Below are 19,929 nucleotides of genomic sequence, written 5' to 3'. Positions count from 1 at the left end.
GCTTCATGTAAGAACAAATCAACACTAGTAACCTTAATTTATCTCCTTCATTGAACGATTTCACATTCTACTCTTTTCTCTGCCTTGTTCTATGGCTTTTAAAATAGGATTAATAATATATTTAGACTAAGATGGTAAAATGTACAGGTGTAACCCCATTAATAATAAAGATATCGGTATGCTGACTGAATTCATGAGAAGCGTCCTCCACTCTTCTGCTCGCAACAGAATCCCTTATGATACCAGTCTGGAAATTTTGGGCTTAGACAATTTAGAACTATGCCGCCTTGGATCTAGTACACAAAATTACCTGCTACAACGTCCTACCTGTCAATGACTACTTCAACTACAACAACACATGAGCAAACAATAGATACAAACTTAAGGTAAACCGCTCCAAACTCGATTGTAGAAAATGCAACTTCAGCAACAAAGTGATCAATGCCTGGAATGCATTATCTGATTCTGTGGTTTTATCCCTAAACCCCCAAAATTTTAACCTTAAACTGTCTACTGTTGACCTCATCCCATTCCTAAGAGGTCTGTAAAGGGAGTACATAAGTGTACCAACATGTCTACCATCCCTGTCCCATTGTCTCCATTTATTTATACCCATTTCCTGTATTCTTAATCATGTTTATACTTATATCTGTTAAGCTTGACTAAATAAATAAATAAATAAATACCCCCCCCCCCCTTTTTAAAAAGAGTCCCATGTAAACCAAATGAAACATACAATGTATAATTTGTGAGATGATATTGTTAACATGCAACATAAACAGACATACATGATTTTATTTACTTATTATATTTGTATATTGCAAAAGGTTGGTGTTCAAATAAATATTCAACAATATTCAACAATAAAAACATAAAAAAGCAAATTACAAGAACAGAGAAATCAATTATGAATACAATAATCTCAGGCATCTTTACTGTAATGGAAAATATTGCTTCAACCATAAATGAAATAATTAATATGGAAAATATCTTCATTTTAACAATTTATCGAAGTATATCTGGGGGAGGCAATTCTAGAAAATGAGGTCCTTCAGAGAGAAATATTGTCTACAGTTTCCATCAATCTCACTTCTGATAAATATGGGATATTCTGTACCATACTAAGGCAAATATATTTGGCAGTTGTGCTAAACGTAGAGAATAAGGTCTTTAAGATATGTAGAGCTTTAAAAACTAAAGCCAATGCTTTCAATTGTAAATGTTGCTATAAATCAGAAAACTACAAAATGAGTGTGAACATAAAATATGCATACGTTAACACCACACTAGAATTTGTAAAGCACTGAAGATTTGGATATGTTCCAACTCCTGAGAGATGTGAAGTTAGATAGCTTGTTGACAGATTTTTTTTCTCAATTGCTTTGTTTAAGTTTATCCTTGGCAACCATTGTATGCTTTTACCTTACTATTTTTAACACGTTATTAGCTTTCCAGAGTCAAATTTGCAAAATTCATCACCATATAAATTGATTTAACACACACGCACACACATTTAGCCCCCACTGGTCAAACTGAAATTTCAATTAATCCCCCAGTGAAAAGAAGCTGACACATCCTCTACATGTAGAGTTAACATAGTATTTGCCAGTATTAAATAACAACTCCCTAATTTTGCTATGTGAACAATTTTCACAAATACCTAAACCGATGACCCAACCTCTTTGAATACAATTAAAATAAATTATCATTTGAATAAAATGTGACTCCTAATGATAATGTGCCATTGCTTCCAGCCACCCCAAAAAGGTTTACTTCTACCCTACTGCAATCTAGCCTGCAACCATTTTTTTCAGGTGGCCTTCTACCAAATACTAGACTGGTCCCATTTTACATGGAATGGAATAGAATAGATTATTTTATTGGCCAAGGGTGATTTATTTATTTATTGTTAGAGTTGAAAGGGACCATGACGGCCATCGAGTTCAACCCCCTGCCCAAGCAGGAACCCTGTAGTACACCAGACAAGTGGCAGTTCAATCTTCTCTTAAAAATGTCCAGAGTTTTGGAGTTCACAACGTCTGCTGGTAGGTTGTTCCATTGGTTGATCGCTCTGACCGTCAGGAAGTTCTTCCTTATCTCCATGTTGAATCTCTCCTTGGTCAGCTTCCAGCCGTTGTTCCTCGTCCGGCCCTCTGGTGCCCTGAAGAATAAAGTGATCCCCTCCTCTCTGTGACATCCCCTCGTATACTTGTAGACTGCTATCATGTCCGCTCTGGCTTTCCTTTTCTCTAGGCTATCCATGCCCAGTTCCCTCAGTCTCTCTTTGTAAGTCTTGGTTTCCAATCATCTTGGTTGCTCTTTTTTGCACCTTTTCCAGAGTTTCAATGTCTCGTTTGAAGTGTGGTGACCAGAACTGAATACAGTACTCAGGTGTGGTCGGACCAGGGCGTAGTAGAGTGGTATTAAGAGTTCCCTGTGTCGGGATTAGAAGGGCCCTTACCTTAAGCAAGGCGCTCAGCCCGTGAGGAGTGAGCCAGGACCTTCCGGAGGTGATGGGTATTGAAGTACAGACAAAGCATGTTCGAATGAACAAGTTACTTTATTAGAAAAGTATAAAAATAATAAATGTCTGAGGAGACATAAGATGGCACATCTTATAGCTAGAAAAGATGAACCGAAGGAATGGACTCTAACTTAGAGACCGCCCTTCTTCATCAAGAAGAGGGGATGTGAGCAAACAGGTTACATCACACAGGAGGAGCTACCTTACTAGACAGAGTTAACTATCTAACTACTGGATGTTTCTCAATGTCTTTGGGGGCTGGCAATTTCCAGCGCGACACCCTGGTCTTGGAGTGTATTCCCCTGTTGATGCAGCTTAGGATTGTGTTGGATTTTTTAGCTGCTGCTGCACATTGTTGACTCATGTTTAGTTGATTGTCCACCAAGACTCCGAGGCCTCTTTCGCAGTCGCTACTGCTAAGAGGGGTTTCTCCCAGGTGGTATGTGTGTCCAGGGTTTTTTCTGCCTAGGTGAAGGACTTTGCTCTTGTCGATGTTAAACATCATTTTGTTGGTGTGGGCCCATGGTGTTAGTCTGTCTAGGTCTTTCTGTAATTTGGGCCTGTCTTCTAGGGTATTGGCTACCCCCGCCAGCTTGGTGTCGTCTGCGAATTTGCGTATTCCTTATCAGTATTAGTTTAAATGGTTTATATTTCTGTGAACTGATTAGTTACAGAATTATAGGTGATGGCGAACGTTAAATAAATACTGTAGGTTAACCCTACTGCTTTAAAGAGCAAATTGTCAAAAATCGGAGCAATTAGGTTTTTAAAAGGCAGTAGAAACACATTTTGAATTAAAAGAACCAAATTTGTATATTATGTAATGCAAAATTAAAACAACTCTCAAGATGAGGATAAACGAACACTAAAGCAATCTACACTTCCCTGAGAGATTCAGGAAACAGTATGCCACAGCAGTGATTGGAGCACCTTTCAGCATTGATATGTTCACAGTTCAGTAGCTCACTCCCTGCTGTCAGTCAAGACTCCATTAAAATAAATAACCACCTGATAATAAGGCAGGACAATTGCCTGCCTGGAGCCAATTTAAATTGAAAGTGATATCCTGAACCCTAAACTATTAGGTCACCTTAGGAAGATATTTTTAAAAGCCCACAATGGACTCCTATTTTTCCAAACATTTTCCTTCCAAATAATGCACAAACCTGATGCTGGTTTATAAGTAAATGTGGTCTGAGGAAAAAAATAAATCATACTGTGCCCCATTTTGGGAAAGCGACAAATTAAGATTCACACTAACTAAAAAGGCAGTAACATAGAAACATAGAAGTCTGACGGCAGAAAAAGACCTCATGGTCCATCTAGTCTGCCCTTATACTATTTTCTGTATTTTATCTTAGGATGGATATTTGTTTATCCCAGGCATGTTTAAATTCAGTTACTGTGGATTTATCTACCACGTCTGCTGGAAGTTTGTTCTAAGGATCTACTACTCTTTCAGTAATATTATTCAGTAAAATAATATTTTCTCATGTTGCTTTTGATCTTTCCCCCAACTAACTTCAGATTGTGTCCCCTTGTTCTTGTGTTCACTTTCCTATTAAAAACACTTCCCTCTTGGACCTTATTTAACCCTTTAACATATTTAAATATTTCGATCATGTCCCCCCTTTTTCTTCTGTCCTCCAGACTATACAGATTGAGTTCATTAAGTATTTCCTGATACGTTTAGACCTTCCACCATTCTTGTAGCCCGTCTTTGGACCCGGTCAATTTTGTCAATATCTTTTTGAAGGTAAGGTCTCCAGAACTGAACACAGTATTCCAAATGTGGTCTCACCAGCACTCTATATAGCGGGATCATAATCTCCCTCTTCCTGCTTGTTATACCTCTAGCTATGTAGCCAAGCATCCTACTTGTTTTCCCTACCGCCTGACTGCACTGTTCACCCATTTTGAGACTGTCAGAAATCTCTACCCCTAAATCCTTTTCTTCTGAAGTTTTTGCTAACACAGAACTGCCAATACAATACTCAGATTGAGGATTCCTTTTCCTCAAGTGCATTTTCTCATTCTTTCCTTATGCACAAAGAAAAATTTAAATTTATTGCTGATTTCCAATCTAAGACCTTATAATCACCTGACTGCAGCCACTGCCATGTAACTTTGAAAAATATTCAGAACCCAACACTTCTGCCCATTTAAAATGGGACCGATCAATGCTTTAAAATGAAAAGGTCTATTATATACAGTGATCCCTCGAGTATCGCGAGGGTTACGTTCCAAGACCCCTCGCGATACTCGATTTTTCGCAATATAGTGGTGCGGAAGTAAAAACACCATCTGCGCATGCGCGCCCTTTTTTTCCATGGCCGCGCATGCGCAGATGGTGTTTTTACTTCAACACCTGGCCCAGGGAAGGTTCCTTCTGCCGCCCAGCAGCTGATCTGCTCGGCAGCGCCGCAAAGGGGAAACCCTGATCTTTGGCTCCTCACTGCTTGTCCGCCCGCCGCTTGTCCGGCCGCCGAACTTCCGCGTTTGGATTCAGGACTCAGCTGGGAAGCGGTGCAGCTGTTTTAAAAGGTCGCAGCCGGCCTGGGGGGCTTCCCAGCACCCCGCGAACCCAGGTTTGGGGTTCGGGGGGGGGGTGCTGGGAAGCCCCCCAGGCCGGCTGCGACCTTTTAAAACAGCCGCGCCGCTTCCCAGCTGACTCCCGAAGCCAAACCCGGAAGTGGGGTTTTTTTAATTAATATTTTTTTAAAAATTGCGATATAGCGTTTCGCGAAGATCGAGATTGCGAAACTCAAGGGATCACTGTATTCACTTTAAAGGACAGGACAAGACAAGGGGCTGAAATGAGTCAACAGGAATTTTTGTGCCAAAGAAATTTTATAAACAAAGGACTTTTAGCAGAAACAAGATTGGAAATGAGTAACCAAATGGCTATTGACACAAAAAGGAAGGCTGGCAAGATTCACACCTGAAAGAGGGTATATTTGTCAAAATTGAGTAGCCCCTCACTCAACAGAGGGTGACGGATACTGCATCATCTATCTCCAGTCTACAGCACAATCCTTTCAATACTTCCAAGAAGACTCCACACCCATTTAACCCTGAGGACACAGATAAACCTCTTTAATAACTTGCTAAAAGAATGCAAAGGGCCAGCTGTCTGTAAGGAGTATAAATCCTTCCATTCCCCACCATCCAGTCAGAGGAGAAGAAATTTCTAGGATGTGAAGTGAAACGTCTTCAAAGAATAACCAGGAAGTCCAGCTGGTTTTTGAAGCAAAAAGCACCCTTTAGGATTCACACCTTAGGACTTGCAGTATACAAAGTGTTGTAATGGAATGTGAGAATGACTTTGGAAGATTGAAGGGGTGGGTGGGGAGATGCTGCCTAGGGAACAATCAGATAAAAGGGGGAGGAGCCCACTACTAGATAATGTGCAGGGAAAGAAATTTAGATCCAACCAAACTATTCAGGCAATAAAAAGATGGTGGGAGACGTATACTTTCAGACTTGCAAGATTTTATTACTGTAGTCTTACAATAAAGTAGACTTCACTCATCTTTCCCTCCCTCCTGTTTAGTCTATCTCGGGAGTCTGACAAGGGCAGAATTCCTGGGTCTGGTTAGACAGCAAATTACCTGAATATATGGCTTCCTAATACTCTGCAATAAATCTACCTATATAACATCTTAGGTCTGCTGTGTAATGTGGAGCAGGGAGGGAACCTAACTGCCATGCCTACTATGAAGACTTGGCCGCTGACTAGAGAAGGACAACCTGTTCTCTGCCCCAAAGATTAAGAAATGGCTAGAGAATTTCTTACAAACTGTGGTTTAAATCACCAGTCCTTAGTCCAGTATAAGAATGAAGTTGCAGTACAAATGGACCAGTTAGCCCAGACAATGAACACAAGATAGAAATAGAACATAATTTGCCATTAGTATTAGTTCAAGGCCTTCAGTTTCTAGTTTTGAAATCCTCCAATGCCTTCCCTTCCTGACTAATATAATAGAAAGCTACACAAATTCATTAACTCTCTTCACTATGAATTATATTTACATCTCCCTAAGACCTGAGGATTTTCTCACCAATTGCCCTTGTATAGGATTTATAATTGGTCGGATGACCACAACAGTTGCAGAATGAACACTTTGCTTTCTGAGATAGAATGCACTGGATTTGGACAACAATTTCGTGACCCTCTTTAGGACTAACATTTGACAATTCTATTAAACAGGTGACTACCAACTGTGAAATTTGGCACCTACAACAGGACAGATATTCTCAGTGCGGTAACACCCTAAAGAGTTTGGTTGCATTAATTCAATCTGTTTGAGGTTGATGGAAGACTTGTATAGGAGGGAGACAGCGATTCCACTAATCTCTTTCATTCTTATCTTCCTCCCTGACTTCAGAATCTTCAGCAGCAGAACCAGTTTAGCAAAGCTCTATTTTCTGCCACGAAAAACCGAACCAATATTTGAGCCCTAAATATCACACTTGTGAAGGAAGGGGATATTTTGCAAGCAGCTGCCCAAATTGCTCCAAATCTAATCTATAAGCCTATCCTATTCTTTAAGTGTTTAGAGGCTTGAGCTTCAGGAATTAATTAAGCCTCTATGTGTGATTCAGTCAGTTAATCATTCCTGTAATGCTACTGACCTAGAAGGGTACAGAAATAAAACTGCAGGTCCTAATAGCAGTGCCAATCTGGTGCCAGCATGTCACAGTATCCTCTACTGAAGGCAAATATTGCTCACTTTCAGCTGACACTATCAATGCCTAGCTCATCCTTGAGCACAGTTTACTTGCTATCAGCAATCATCAACTGTCCACACAATTTGATTCAGCAGTGCTGTTGCATTTTTTAAAAAAAGAATCCTGGGAATTAACTAATGTTATCTCCTAACAAATTCACTGGGATGGGACTAAACCTCTATTTCTCCAGCTTGCAAACTCACAACCTATAGATCAGGGGTAGGCAAAGTTGGGTCTTCTATGACTTGTGGACTTCAACTCCCAGAATTCCTGAGCCAATCATGCTAGCTCAGGAATTGTGGGAATTGAAGTCCACACGTCATAGAAGAGCCAACTTTGCCTACCCTTGCTATAGATAGTATGGAAGATAGATAGCATGAATCTGACTTGCCATCAATTATGTGACTATACAATGAATCATCTTTCCCTCCAAGTGTTGTTATTTTTAAGGGAGGTCTCGCTCCATTTGGTTCATGATCCCTTCTTGCCAACTTTAAGATAAGTAGACCTCAACCCCCATAATTCGCCACCCATTCAGTAGTGGGTTCGGGCTAATTGCACACAGTTCTGTGTCTTGAGCACACGAGCACGCATTTGAATTAAATTTTGCTTTCTGCACCTGTGCAGGTAGTAAACTCTTGCACGGGATGCATGTGGATGTGTGTTTCAGCAAGGTTTTTTTGCTTCTGCGCATGCAGGTGCAGGAAGCAGAATTTTGCTCAAAAGTACGCTTGCCCACCAGAGCCGCAGAGCTGTGCGCAATTAGCCGTACTGGCAGGAACCCACTACTGCACCCATTACTAAATTGGATCTCAGAACTTGCAAACTTATTTTATTATTATTTATTATTATTTATTGGATTTGTATGCCGCCCCTCTCCGCAGACTCGGGGCGGCTAACAACAGTGGTAAAACAACATGAACAATCCAATTAATAAAAACAACTTAAAAACCCTTATTATAAAAACCAAACATACACACAAACATACCATGCATAACTTGTAATAGACTAGGGGGAAAGGGTAACTTAACTCCCCTGTGCCTGGCGACAAAGGTGGGTCTTAAATAATTTGCGAAAGACAAGGAGGGTGGGGGCCGTTCTAATCTCTGGGGGGAGTTGGTTCCAGAGGGCCGGGGCCGCCACAGAGAAGGCTCTTCCCCTGGGGCCCGCCAAACGACATTGCTTGGTCGACGGGACCCGGAGAAGGCCAACTCTGTGGTACCTTATCGGCCGCTGGGATTCGTGCGGTAGAAGGCGGTTCCGGATGTATTCTGGCCCAATGCCATGTAGGGCTTTAAAGGTCATTACCAACACTTTGAATTGTGACCGGAAACCGATCGGCAGCCAGTGCAGGACAAGCATGAATATTACCTGAAGTGTTTCAGCTTCAATATCTATCAGTAAAATGTTTGGGTTTGAGGATGGGAATGGTCTGGAATGGAAGAACAGCTGATAAAAAGATAGAAACAATTGTGACAGTTTTTCACTTCAATTAAAAAAAATCTCTTACAAAAAACCCAAAGGCACCCTAGGACACACCATCTATCAGAAGAAACACACACCGACCGCCTCTTAAACGCGCGTTCCCATCACCATCCTGCAGATCACTCCCATAGTCAAAACCCTCATCTCCAGAACCATATGCCTAGCTGACAAAGACCACCTGAAAGCTGAATTACACAATCTCAAAAACATATTAATTTCCAACGGATTCAAAAGAAAAACCAACCTATTCCAAAAGGAGACACCCCCAAAACACTAAGACACAGAACAGGATAATGGCATCACCCTCCTCCCTTACATCAAAAGCACGAAAGATAAAATCAGCAAAATTCTCCACAAGCACAATATCAAAACAGTCTTCGTCACTAACCAGAAAATATCCAACATGTTAAGAAATCCCAAAGACCAGATCCAGCTTGAAAATCAGGGAGTCTATGAAATACCATTCAAAATCTGCCCAGCCACATACATTGGACAAACTAATAGAAGAATAAATGCATGCATCGGAGAACATAAAAATGCAGTCAGAAAAGGGGGAAAAATCCTCCCTTTTTCAAAACATTAAAAAAAAACAGGACATGAAATTGACTTCGAAAAACCTAAATTAATCTTCGAAACTGAGCACTTATACAAAATAATAATCATGGAAGCCATAGAAATAGAAAAACACCACTCAATATGAATAAACGTGATGACACCTCCCGCCTACCAGACATCTGGAAGCTAGCCCTGATCAACAAAGGAATCACAACTATATGTCAATCAACTGGCCAGATGTGATTCCTCCAGCCAATCAGGGGGTTACAGCCCAGCCATCTAGCACACTTGCAGCAGTTGATCCAGTATTCCACCCTCACCCCCACCCCCACTACTTATTAGGAAAAAATAGCAGCTCCAATCTCACTTTGTTCGCAACAGTGCAAAGCCCAGGACACGCATGAAGATGACGAGCGTGAGCTCGTCAAAACATCACAAAAACACACTCGATACATGGGGAAAAACCCCGAACACACCAAATACATACATATACATATACACACAGTGTCATCCTATACTACGGGAATTTTGCAGTGGTCTTCTTCTATAGCTGCAGAGCTATGAATATCATTCCCCTACATTAGTATTCACTTGTAGGAAGCAGCTGTCAGGAAGAATAAATAAAAGGTTAATGTGTAAGCCAATGTAGGTCTTTCCTGTTGGGTTTAAAACTAAATGGAAATACTGCCATATGTCCCATATTCATCTCACTTTGGTCTACAAACATGTATATATATATATAACACATTTCTAGAATCAAGAAAGCCACTTCCTTTTTAAAAAAAAAGCAACATGAACACTAAAGCAGGTATTCTGTTTCAGCAGAGATATTCCCAGAATGCAATGGGAATATCACAAAGCTGCACTGTTGTCAGTGAGTAAAAAAGGGAGAGATAATTGCATGCTGATAAAAAGCAGCAGGACACTGATTACAATCATGGTTGCAAATAGTTCCATAAATCTTCTGGCTCTCATGAAGCCTCAACAAATAAATTAATTGTGTTAATTAATGTATTAGTTATTTGAAATGCTTTAAAAGATTCTCCAATTATTTCATTTTATTTTCTCCATTATTATGTAAGAATACTGAATAAAGGTTTGGCCCCACTGCTTTATAAAAAAACATTTATTAAGGTTTATAGCATAAAATACAATGAAAGTGCAGATGAAATAAAGGGACTATGTAGGATGAAACATAAGAGAGAGAGGGAAAAGGGTCAGGCTTTAGACCCTTCCCAACATGATAAAATATTAATATAATTATGACCTCATTTTTTACAATATCTATAATTATTACACACCAGATATATAACTATACAATTATTAAACTTAAAACTAAATTCTGATTTTCTTTTTTTTCCCCTATTTCAAGCATAAAAACCAGAAGCAAAATTCCAATAGAAACAAGAACAAATTAATCAATTAAATAATTAAATAAATAAATAAATAAATAAATAAATAAATATCTCTGTTTAAAACAGTTTACATCATCCAAAAATCCATTATCAAACATATACAAATGTTTTCTTTTTACTTAGTAATAATTCATTGGAGGTGCTTATATCTCTTGCTTTCACAAAAGGACTGTAGAAACATATTTATTTTATTTTATTTATTCAATAGTTATGCCGCCCTTCTCCTTAGATTCAGGGCGGCTTACAACATGTTAGCAATAGCACTTTTTAACAAAGCCAGTGTATTGCCCCCACATAATATCTTATATATTCAAAAACCTCTTAAAATATAGCTTTTCTCCATCTAATAATATTAAAACATTACAATATTCATTTTAAGACTCTAAACATTTCTTTAAAAGTTTCATCTTTATAATTTAAATAAATTAACTCTAATGCATCTTATTAAAACTTTCTTTTAACATACATACTTTCAAATTCACTTTCGATAATATTTGCAAACTATAGGAATTATTCAAAATTATAGATAAAGAATCAGGACCACATGTTAACTTCCAGTTAAACTGATTTATTGCTCATGTCCATACACAAAAATCTAGTCAATTAATGGCCAGCACTAAATTGGTACTAGATAATAGTTAAAAGAATTCAAGAAGGGCTGGATTTGGATTGCTTGTGGAAATGTAACAGCTCCAGGTTGATTCTTCTCTTGACTCAGACCAGACTCTCTGCCTCTCCTCCTACAGGAACTTCCTTTTAATTACCGTAGATATAATTAGATATGTCAAGAAGCTGCCTTTTAAGAGGCTATGCAGTGGTACCTCTACTTAAGAACTTAATTTGTTCCGTGACCAGGTTCTTAAGTAGAAACGCTCTTAAGTAGAAGCAATTTTTCCCATAGGAATCAATGTAAAAGCAAATAATGCCTACAAACCCATTAGGAAAAAAATGGGAGAGGAGGAAGAGGAGGAAGAGGATAGTCGCTGCCGAAGGAAGAAGATAAGGTGAGGGGAATCAAAAAAATCCAAAACTTTAAGGCTTTAAAAAAAAGAATAGGGACTCTGAGGCGGTGAGGAGGAGCACGCACCTCCAATACACCTGGTGCAAGGCTGCCTCCCATACACTGCCTGCTGCTGCTGCTACTTGCTGCCTCTTGCTTCCCATGCTGAAGGGCTCCCCTCTCCTCTTGCTCGCTTGCTTTGTAGCCGGCGTCTTTCCTTCACTGTGGTGACTCCTCGGCTGGCCAGAGCGATGGCAGCGTTCCTTTTCTCTGGGCGCTGGCAGAGGTTTATTCCCTCTCCAAGTGCCCAGAGAAAGGAAAATGCTTCGTTCGCTGTGGACTGCCAAAGCCTCTTTAAGCGCCAACGAAAGGCTCCTCTGGCAGCCCAGAAAAGCCCAAGATGGCCGGGATTAAAGGGGGAATGGTAGGAAACTGGCCGAGCCTTCATGCCGCTCTCAAATTTCCTGGGAGATTTTTCCTGGATCGGGTTCTTAAGTCGAAAATGGTTCTTGAGTAGAGGCAAAAATATCTTGAACACCTGGTTCTTATCAAGAAAAGTTCTTAAGTGGAGGCGTTGTTAAGTAGAGGTACCACAGTACTTCCTGAGAATACTCAAGAAGATAAATCTATCTCAGCATCTACTACTGTCCTTCTATCGCAGCACCATTGAGAGTGTTCTGACATATGGCATTCTTGCATGGCATGGGAGCAGCTCTGCAGCAGACAAAACAGCAGAGCATATATAAAAATGCCCAAAATATCATTGGGCTCCAGCTACCAGCCCTGGATGATATCTTCGCATCTTACTGTTTGAGGAAGTTGCACAACATTCTCAGAGACTCTTCTTATCCTGCTTACAATCTTTTGGGTCTGTTGCCTTCTAGCAGAAGATACAGAACAATTAAAATCCGGATCACACGTTTTTTGAATAGTTTTTATCCCAGAGCTATAATTGCTATCCAATCAACAGAAAATGTATCCTAACTCCAATTAGTTTATCAAATTTAAGTCACACCCTCCCGCTTCATAAATCTTTTTCTTCGTTGAAAGCTTATTAAAATAAATATCATGTTATCTTTTTCTCAAGAATTTCTCCAATATGGTTAAGTTTACTTCTATTAATACATCTGAGCATTATACAGTTTGGATGATTAAAAAGAGTTTTTAAAAGGTCTTTCAAAATCCAGCAATACCATAACTGTAACTATCTGCTTCATAATCAATATTTAAGATATAATGCTGACTGCCTGAACAGATCCAAATCCACATTGGAAAAAAATTGCTGCAGCTGCATGTTAAAACAGATCCCAATCTCATACATCTAGAAATAAATCTGCTGGCTTCAAAAAGAAACCTAAGTTGCAAGTACATCTGTTTTGGATTATATTTTAAACTTGGAATCTACACTATAGACTCATTACCAGAAACATTAATGCAAACCAAATTAAGAAGGTATGTATTTCCAAGATGGAATATGCTATACTTCAATTTATTTATTAAACTTGCTTATAATGCCCCAATGTAATAATACTAGGCAATATGCACAATACATGATTGAAAATATGGTAACTGCCTTTGCTGCCATACTCTGCACCAGTCGTAGTCTTCAAGGAAACTCCATATAGAGTTTTTACAAGAAAGATCCTATCCAGAATATCAACTGAAAACCATGTTCCAAGGGGTGGAGATATTTCACCAGAAGAGCCCTTCACTCCTCCACTCGAAACAGAATACCCTACGAAAATAGACTAACAATCCTGGGCCTAGAAAGCCTAGAACTAGGCGCCTAAAACACGATTTGAGTATTGCCCACAAGATCATATGCTGCAACGTCCTACCCTTCAATGACTACTTCAGTTTCAACCACAATAACACAAGACACAGAACAGATTCAAACTTAATACGAACCGCTCCAAACTTGACTGTAAAAAATATGATTTCAACAATTGAGTTATCGAAGTGTGGAACTCATTACCGGACTCAATTGTGTCAACCCCTAACCCCCAACATTTCTCCCTTAGACTGTCCACGATTGACCTCTCCAGGTTCCCAAGAGGCCAGTAAGGGGCGTACATAAGTGCACTGGTGTGCCTTTCGTCCCCTGTCCAATTGTCTTTCCTTTCTTTCACCTATCATATATATTCTCTTCCTTTCATATATCATCTCCTCTAAGTTCACTTTTACCCTTATATATATTACCACATGTCTATTTTTCTTCCTATGTATTTGTGTATTGGACAAATGAATAAATAAAAATAAATAAAAAATATAAATGAATAGCAACTCCACAGTGCAGGAATTTAGTCGGAGCTTTCTTTATTCTCTGTGAACTCCTGACACCAATTCAAAACCTCCGCAGCATCTCTTCTCTGGCTGGGGGTTATGATATACAGTTGAGTATCATGAACATACTGATGATACCTTATCCCAAAGTAACAGATTGCCTTTCCTAGAGGCTTAGTTCATATAGGTATTAAATAACATCAGAAAGAGAACTGAGCCCCGTAATTATCCATGGTGGCAGTTTTACCTATCCTCCATACTAACCTACCCAGGCTTCATGCTCTGGGGAATTCAGAGCATGATATCATGGCCTTTCGAGACTGAAGGATGCCAATGCAATGCAATCTAGAGAGAGAGTGTCGGCTATGGTTGAGTTGAGATACACAAAGTCATGGACAATCTACAGTTTTTCTACGCGCGCGCATGCGCGCGCGCATGTGTGTGTGTGTGTGTGTGAATCCACCTCCTGTCCCATGCATTGTATTTTTTTCAGGCTGATTGTTAATCCAAAATCTTGACAGGCTTTGCTAAAACAATCTATGAGTCGTTGAAGGTCTTCGACAGAGATGGCATCATCATCAGCAAAGAGGAAATCCCGTAAGCATTTCAACTGTACTTTAGATTTGGCTTTCAATCTAGAGAGACTAAAGAGTTTTTCTTCTGATCGGGTACGGAGATAGACTTCCTCTGTTGCAGTTCCAAAAGCATATTTCAGCATGAAAGCAAAAAAGATCACAAACAGAGTTGGCGCAAGGACTCAGCCCTGTTTCACTCCACTTTGAATGTCAAAAAGAATCTGATGTTTGTTGTGATTCAGTCAACAGAACAATGTTAAGCCATCAAAAACTACCATGCCCTTCATTTCCTCATGAAATGACCTGGTGATGTTAAGAAGTCAGGTGGACATCCAAACTTAGGGAGAATTTTATAAAGACCATCCCTACTAAAGCCTTTGTAAGGAAAGCTAAGAAAAGTGGATGTCTTTGTTCCCTGCATTTCTCCTGCAATACCATGTCAATAGTGGATCTGTTGGCCCGGAATCCACACTGTGATTCTGGATAGACTGTCTCTGCAAGCATCTGGAGCCACTTCAATACGATATGGGCAAGCAGCTTTCCTGCCACACTAAGAAGAGAGATGCCACTGGGTTGTTACAGTCACCCCTCTCACCTTTGTTCTTATGCAGTGTGACAATATTTGTATTCATCATGCCCTGCAGTACTTCACCTTTCCTCCAACAAAGACAGAAAATTTCATGCAGTCCCATAGGGATGATCTCTAAATCACTTCTAACTTCAACAGGGATGTTATCTTTCCTGGGTGCCTTGCTGGAGGCGAGGGAGTCCAGAACCACATTTAATTCTTCTCAAGTACTTCCTCTTCCTTAAAAGTCTGTGCTGCCCAATTGGCTCCCCAGCTTCACCCAAATCTTCAAAAAATCACTAGAGATAAGCCATGTTCTTTTTGTTTCAAATGCTCCACTATCACCTCAGTGCTGAAGAAGCCCTCCATCAAGGAACTGAGTGACTACACACCAGTTGTCTAACATCTATAGTTATGAAAACCTCTGAAAGACTAGTGCTCTCCCACTTGAAAACCATCAAGGATCCATTGTTGGACGCCCTTCAATTTGCATACCGAGCAAATAGATCGACAGATGATGTTGTCAATATGGCTCTGCACTACATCCTACAACATCTCGAGTCTCCAAAGACCTATGGAAGGGTCATCTTTGTAGACTTTATTTTTAAATCTTTAAACATCATATTTCTACAGAAGAATTATTTAGTCTGTCATCTACACCTCTATAACTAACTGGTTCAAGTTTGCAATCTACCAAGACAGACACAGACTTCAGAAGATAATAAAAAATGCAGAAAAAACAATTATTGCCAACCTGCCTTCCACTGAGGACCTATATACTGCAGGAGTCAAAAACAGGGCTGTGAAAATATTTGTATCCTGGACATGAATTGTTTCAATTCCTACCCTCAGAATGACACTATAGAGCATTGCACACCAAGACAACTAGACATGAAATTTATTTATTTGTTTGTTTGTTTGTTTGGATTTGTATACTGCTCCTCTCTGAGGACTCGGGGCGGCTCATAACATATACAAAGACACAATAGCATAGTAATCCAATTAATATCCATATAAATAATCTTTAAAATAATCTTTAAAAATTCTAACTTAAAAACTTTCATTAGCATTCATTCAATAAAATCATACTAAAAACATTCATTGGTCAGGGGGAAGATGTAGTAACCCCAGGCCTGGCAACAAAGATGAGTTTTTAAACTCTTTTGAGTGGGGGCAGTGCGAATCACTGGGGAGAGCTGATTCCAGAGGGCCGGGGCTCCCATAGAGGCCCCGCCTCCTCCCCTAGGACCCACCAGACGACCCTAAGGAGACCAACTCTGTGGGACTTCACCGGTCGCTGGGATTCGTACAGCAGAAGGTGGTCTCAGAGATAGTCTGGTCTTATGCCATGTAGGGATTTATAGGTCATAACCAACACTTTGAATTGTGTCCGGAAACAGATCGGTAGCCAATGCAGTCCGCAGAGTGATCATGAAATATGGGCATGTCTTGGAAGGCCCAAAACTGTTCAGGCGGCTGCATTGTGGACGATCTGAAGTTTCTGAACACTCTTCAAAGATAGCCCCATGTAGAGAAATGTTTTTTCCCCCAGAACACCATTATTATGTTAAACACAGAATTCCCTCACCACTGTCAAACTATTCACTAAAGCTGCATTACGATTATCATTTGTCTTCTCATTGTTCCTATCACCCATCTTCTCCCATTTATGACTACATGACTATAACTCGTTGATTGTATCATTACAATTTATATTAATATTGTTTGTTTCCTGATTGCTTATTTGTACTCTGTGACAATCATTAAGTGTTACATCTCATGATTCTTGACAAATGTGTATTTTATTTTATGTACACTGAGAGCATATGCACCAAAGACAAATTCCTTGTGTGTTTAATCACACTTGGCCAATAAAGAATTCTATTCTATTCTATTCTGTTCTATTCTAAATTTGGCTCCTCTAAGACAGGCAGGCAATCAATGCCATTCAATGCCTTGTCATTTATCACATTTTCTCTGGAATATAACTCAGAGTATTGCTGCACCCAGTGTACCATCTGCTGCGTTCAGTCTTGGGTAACCTCACCTGTAGCAGATTTCAAAGAGGCAGAGCTCTTCTGTGTTGGTCCTAAGACCTGCTTGATGTCATTATACTTTCATTTGATGTTACCTCCGTCAGCTGCTATCTGGATCTGAGACCAAAGCTACAACCAAGAATCATTAGCACATCTCCTGGCGGCCTATTAGACTTTGCTACGAGTGGCTCACAGAACCTATAGATTGTGTGCACTTTCTATACATTTAGCGCTCTCCCTTTCTCCTCGATGACTGGCATCAGCTCCTCTATGTGGGCTTCAAACCAATCTGCTGTCTTTCTGATTTCCTTACCAAATGCTGACAAGGCAGTGAAATAGACAGCATTCTTGAAATATTCCAATCTTTGGGACATATTTGCTTCAGCTGGGCCTGAGATCATTTCCTCTAGTGCTTGTGCAAATTCCTCCACTTTGCCCTGGTTGCGAGTCTAACTGATGTTGATTTGTGGTCTTCCTTCCTTCTTCAAGTGATGCAATCTCTTTGTTTGAAGTTTTATTCTGCTGCACACCAAGGAGTGGTCTGTATCACAGCCAGCACCCTGATAGCAATGTGTTATTGTAATGCTGGGAAGATTAGAATGGCTAGTAAGAATCAAGTTGAGCTGATGCCAATGCTTTGATCTTGGATGCTTCCAAGAGACTCTGTGTTGAGGTTTTGTTTTAAAGAATATATTACTAACGCAAAATCCATAGTAGCAGCAAAACTCCAGCAGGTGTTGGCCATTTTCATTCATCTTCCCAACGCCAAACTGACCTAAACAAGTAGGCCAGGAACTATATTCGGCTCTGATTCTGGCATTAAAATCACCAAGGACAAACAATAATTCTTTCTCAGGCACTTTTTTTGATAGTGATGGCCAGATCGTTCCAAAATTTGTCTTTAGATTCTATTGAAGATGATGATGTCGGTGCATATGTGCTAATAAGAGTGACCAGCCCTGCTAAACACGTGGAGCTGCAAGGACAGAACTCTCATTCCCTGTATATTTTGCCTATGACATTGGTATATGAAAGCTAAGAGTCTATAATGTTATTATAGGTAGATGTCTGCTGGCTAAGATTGCTATTTCATTCAGTTCATGCACAATGGCAAACAAAGCAATTAATGGTATTCTGTGGGAGTGTTAGAGTCATCTGGGGATTTTTCTTGGATTTAGACTGGTCTGGCACTGCTTGCTTGCTTTCACCATTAGTCTCAGCAAATTAGTAACTATTTATTTGCTTGCATCTGAATACTTTCAAGCTGCTTGGTTGGCAGAAGCTAAGGCAAGTGACCGGAGCTCACTCTATCACACAGGGCTAGGGCTTGAACTGCTAGAATACAGAAAGCCCTCTGGCTGACACATCCAGCATTTTTAAGCTGCTGAGCCACCACGTCTCTTGCAAAGTTTACACCATACAGGATTTAATTAATTTCCTCAGATCCCACGAGCTCAAAAGAATATTAGCTGATATTGAAAGATGTTTCTCTTGCTCCCTGGCATGGTTCTATCACATGACAGCTGATCAAAGAACAAACATTAGTGTCTTTATCTGTAAAGAAACATAGAAACATAGAAGACTGACGGCAGAAAAAGACCTCATGGTCCATCTAGACTGCCCTTATACTATTTCCTGTGTTTTATCTTAGGATGGATATATATTTATCCCAGGCATGTTTAAATTCAGTTACTGTGGATTTATCTACCACGTCTGCTGGAAGTTTGTTCCAAGGATCTACTACTCTTTCAGTAAAATAATATTTTCTCATGTTGCTTTTGATCTTTCCCCCAACTAACTTCAGATTGTGTCCCCTTGTTCTTGTAGAAACATAGAAACATAGAAGACTGACGGCAGAAAAAGACCTCATGGTCCATCTAGACTGCCCTTATACTATTTCCTGTGTTTTATCTTAGGATGGATATATATTTATCCCAGGCATGTTTAAATTCTGTTCAAGAAACCTGCAAAAACTTCACAACTGTCTGTAGGTGTCTTGTCTTTCATATCTGTCCTCAAATCATCAGGCAGGAATTGAAAGGAGCAGAAAAATACACATATGTTGATATTTTACCATGATTAGGTAAGCTGAAACTCAAACATGCATCATGGTTGGTTGTGTTTGTTTATGGTTTTTCAATATTGTATCCTATTTATTAATATTAAAAATATTAAATTTGTTTACCCATATCGCTACAATTTTACTTCATTTCCTGTATTTCCTTGGAGGACCAATGATCCCCAGTTGGTATTCTTGAGCAGAAAGTAACCAGTGAGAAAATGGTCACTGGTTGCCCCCATGTTCATTGGACAACACCCAAAGTGCCCTCTAAAAAACCTCAAGATCCATTATGTCCTAATGGAATCCTCCTAATAGGCCTATTGTCCCAAGAAGTCCTGTTTGCTCATGACCTGTCATTCAATAAAGGTGATTCTAGGCTTTAAATGACTTTTTGAAAGCATTCACTAAAAGCATTCTAATTTTGGCAGATTCCTCAAAGTATAGAAAAAAATGATAACTGGCCAGATCAGGTAATCTGATGAGCTGACAGAAAAGGCTTGTACAATAATGCAGTACCTTTCTTTTTCAGGTCTAATATAAAGTCCACCTAGGAACACTGTAAACCTAGCCAGATGCCTTTTACCTTGTTCACAAAAGTATTATTATATTAAAATGCACAGTAATGTATAATAGTTCGTGTTCTTGCTTCCTTGCATTTATTTTCTCCCACCATTAATGCTCAGTCACAACTATTT

At 39.7% G+C, this 19,929-nt stretch overlaps 1 protein-coding gene across 8 annotated transcripts in view; it reads right to left on the bottom strand.

The window, feature by feature from the left end:
- SRGAP2 (SLIT-ROBO Rho GTPase activating protein 2) overlaps positions 1-19,929 on the bottom strand; it is a 236,130-nt gene that overhangs the window by 54,535 nt on the left and 161,666 nt on the right. The gene's annotated exons all lie outside the window — the stretch shown is intronic.

This window comes from Erythrolamprus reginae, chromosome 3 (genome assembly GCF_031021105.1).
Source record: "Erythrolamprus reginae isolate rEryReg1 chromosome 3, rEryReg1.hap1, whole genome shotgun sequence".
NCBI lineage: Eukaryota > Metazoa > Chordata > Lepidosauria > Squamata > Dipsadidae > Erythrolamprus > Erythrolamprus reginae.
The sequence above is the reverse complement of the archived record's forward strand: the minus strand, read 5'-3'. Positions and strand labels throughout refer to the sequence as shown.